This window comes from Schistocerca gregaria, unplaced genomic scaffold, assembly GCF_023897955.1.
Source record: "Schistocerca gregaria isolate iqSchGreg1 unplaced genomic scaffold, iqSchGreg1.2 ptg000199l, whole genome shotgun sequence".
NCBI lineage: Eukaryota > Metazoa > Arthropoda > Insecta > Orthoptera > Acrididae > Schistocerca > Schistocerca gregaria.
This window is the reverse complement of record NW_026061737.1, coordinates 7,742,892-7,747,182: the sequence shown is the minus strand read 5'-3', so window position 1 is coordinate 7,747,182 and position 4,291 is coordinate 7,742,892.

The window sequence follows — 4,291 nt, the reverse complement described above, 5'->3', positions numbered from 1 at the left end:
GGCGTACAGACGTACTCTCATGCAAAATCTTAAGGTCCTTGCTCATGTCCAATGCACCAAGGCGGAAAATAAGTGAATAACCGATAACTAAAGCTTGTATATTACTGCTTCCTACTTTCGATTACATCTTCTTAGAAGCTTTTCTGTGTTCTAATATTATGTTTTCAGTTTTTTCCGCATATTGCAATAAGCGACATAAATTTCCAGGCGATAAATGTAACTGTTTCAGAGAGAAAAGCGGCCAATGTGAAGATCTGGTAATACTTTCGATTCGATAGCAAACGACGAAAGCGATTGAATTCCTCAGGTTATTACTACGTATGAACACTTTCCACATTCTCCCGTGCAACGTGGCGTACAGACGTACTTTCATGCAAAATCTTAAGGTCCTAGTTCATGTCCAACCGTGCGACTGCTAAGGTCGCAGGTTCGAATCCTGCCTGGGGCATGGATGTGTGTGATCTCCTTAGGTGCGTTAGGTTTAAGTAGTTCTAAGTTGTAGGGGACTAATGATCTCAGCAGTTGAGTCCCATTGTGCTCAGAGCCATTTAAACTGATGTCCAATGCACCAAAGCCGGCAAATTAGTAAATAACCGATAGCTAAAACGTGAATAGTACTGCTTCCTACATTCGATTATATCTTCTTAGAAGCTTTTTTCGTGATCTAATATGATTTCTTCAGTTTTTTCCTCATATTGCAATACGCGACATACATTTCCAGACGATAAATGTAATTGTGTCAGAGAGAAAAGCTGCCAATGTGAAGATGTGGCAATATAATAGATTCGGTAGCAAATGACGAAAGCTGGCGGTTTTCTGTAGTTTTTACTACATATGAACAGTTTCCACATTCCCCCGTGCAAAGTGGTTTCCAGACGTCGTTTCATGCAAAACTTTAGGTCGTCGGTCATGTCCAATGTACCAAAGGTGGCAAATATGTGAATAACCGACAACTAAATCTTGAATAGTGCTGCTTCTTATTGGCGATTACATCTTCGTAGAATGTGCTTCTCTATTATACTATGTTGCTTTTGTGTCTCCACATACTGCGGCAAGCGACATATCTTTGCAGACGATGAATGTCTTTACTACATATGAACACTTTTCACATTTTCATATGCAACGCGTCTGCTAGACCTCCCCTCATGCAAAATCTTAAGGTACTAACTCATGTACAAGGCACCAAAGTCGGCTAAATATTCAATTTTCGGTAATTAAAACTTGAATTGTATTGCTTCTTGCCGGCTACTACATCAACTTAGAAGCTTCTTCTGTGTTCTACTATGGTGCTTTTAGTGTCTCCGCATACCTCACAACGCAACATAGCTTTGCACACGATAAATGTAACCGTTTCAGAGAGAAGAGCAGCCAATGTGACGATCTGGCATAAAGTAGATTCGATAGCAAATGACGAAAACGAACGAATTTCTCTGGTTTTTACTACATATGAACAATCTTCACATTCTCCCATGCAACGTGGCTGCTAGTCCTCCCTTCATGCAAAATCTTAAAGTTCTAGCTCATGTCTAAGGCACCAAAGCCGGCTAAAATATCACAAGTCGATAACTGATTTTGAGTCGTACTGCTTCTTACTGGTTATTAATTCAACTTAAAAGCTTCTTCTGTGTTCTACTATGGTACTTTTAGTGTCTTCGCATTCCGCAGCACGCGACATAGTTTTGCACACGATAAATGTAACCGTTTCATACAGAAGAGCGGCAAATGTGACTATCTGACACTAAGTCGATTCGATAGCAAATGACGAAAACGGGCGGATCTCTTACGTTTTTACTACATATGAATTCTTTTCACATTCTCCCGTACAACGGGCTGATAGTCCTCCCTTCATGCAACATCTTAAGGTTCTTGCTCATGTCCAAGGCACCAAAACCGGCTAAAAATCCAAAATCGATAACTAAAACTTAAATTGTACTGCTTCTTACTGTCTATTACATAAACTTAGAAGTTTGTTCTGTGTTCCACTACTGTGCTTTCAGTGTATCCGCATATCGCAGCACGCGACATAGCTTTGCACACGATACATGTAACCGTTTCAGAGAGAAGTGTGGCCAAAGTAAGGATCTGACATTAAGTCGATTCAATAGCAAATGACCAAAACGGGCGGATTTCTCAGGTTTTTACTACATATGAACACTCTTCACATTGTCCCGTGCAACGTGGCTGCTAGTCCTCCATTCATGAAAAATCTTAATGTCCAAGCTCATGTCCAAGGCACCAAAGCCGGCTAAAAAGTCAAAAATCGATAACTAAACTTGAGTTGTACTGCTTCTTACTTGCTATTACATCAACTTATAATCTTATTCTGTGTTCTACTATGGTGCTTTTAGTGTCTCCGCATATCGCAGCACGCAACATAGCTTTGCACACGATAAATGTAACCGTTTGAGAGAGAATAGCGGCCAAAGTGACCATCTGACATTAACTCGATCCGATAGCAAATGACGAAACGGGCAGATTTATTAGGTTGTTTCTACATATGAACACTTTTCACATTCCCACGCACAACGTGGCTGCTAGTCATCCCTTCATGCAACATCTTAAGGTACTAACTCATGTCCAAGTCACCAAACCAGGCTAGTGAGTAAATAATCGGTAACTAAAACTAGAATTGTAGTACTCCTTACTACCCGATTATATCAACTTAGAAACTTTTTCTGTGTACGACCATGATTCATTTAGTGTCTCCGCATACTTCAAAACGCTACATAGTTTGGAAGACGATAAATGAAACCGTTTCAGAGATATGAGCCTCCAATGATTCGATCGTTCATTAAGTCGATTCGATAGCAAATGAAGAAAACGGGAGGATTTCTGAGGGTTTTACAACATATGAACACATTTCACATTCACCCGTGCAACGCGGATGCTAGTCCTCCCTTCATGCAAAATCTTAAGGTCCTAGCTCATTTCCAAGGCACCGAAGAAGGGAAAAACGTCAGTAATCGATAACTAAAACTTAGATTTTACTGCTTCTTACTGGCTATTACATCAACTTAGAAGTTTCTTCTGTGTTCTACTATGGTGCTTTCATTGTCTCCGCATTCCGCATTTCCGAGAGAAGAGCGGCCACTGTGACGATGTGACATTAAGTCGTTTGGAAAGCTAATGACGAAAACTGGCAAATTTTTCAGGTTTTTACTACATATGAACACCTTTCACATTCTCCCTTGCAACGTGGCTGCTATTCCTACATTCATACAAAATTTTAAGGTCCTAGCTAATGTCCAAGGCACCAAAGCCGGCTAAAAAGTCAAAAATCAATAACTAAAACTTGAATTGTAAAGCTTCTTACTGGCTATTACATCACCTTAGAAGCTTCTTCTGTGTTCTACTATGGGGCTTTTAGTGTCTCCGCATTCCGCAGCACGCGACATAGCTTTGCACACGATAAATGTAACCGTTTCAGGGAGAAGAGGAGCCAATGTGACGATCTGACATTAAGACGATTCGATAGCAAGTGAAGAAAACGGGCGGATTTCTTAGGTTTTTACTACATATGAACAATTTTCACATTCTCCCGTGCACCAAAGCCGCCTTAAAAGTAAAAAATCGTTAACTAAAACTTGAATTGTACTGCTTCATATTGGCTATTACATCAACGTAGAAGCTTCTTCTGCGGTCTACTATGGTGTTTTGGTGTCTCCGCATTCCGCAGCACGCGACATAGCTTTTCACACGTTAAATGTAACCGTTTTAGAGAGAATAGCGGCCAATGTGACCATTTGCCATTAAGTCGATTCGATAGGAAATGACGAAAACGGGCAGATTTATTAGGTTGTTACTACATATGAACACTTTTCACAATCTCCCGTGCGACGTGGCTGCGAGTCCTCCCTTCATGCAAAATCTTAAAGTTCTAGCTCATGTCTAAGGCACCAAAGCCGGCTAAAAAATCCAAAATCGATAACTAAACTTGAGTTGTACTGCTTCTTACTTGCTATTACATCAACTTATAATCTTATTCTGTGTTCTACTATGGTGCTTTAAGTGTCTCCGCATATCGCAGCACGCGACATAGCTTTGCACACGATACATGTAACCGTTTCAGAGAGAAGTGTGGCCAAGGTAAGGATCTGACATTAAGTCGATTCAATAGCAAATGACCAAAACGGGCGGATTTCTCAGGTTTTTACTACATATGAACACTCTTCACATTGTCCCGTGCAACGTGGCTGCTAGTGCTCCATTCATGAAAAATCTTAATGTCCAAGCTAATGTCCAAGGCACCAAAGCCGGCTAAAAAGTCAAAAATCGATAACTAAACTTGAGT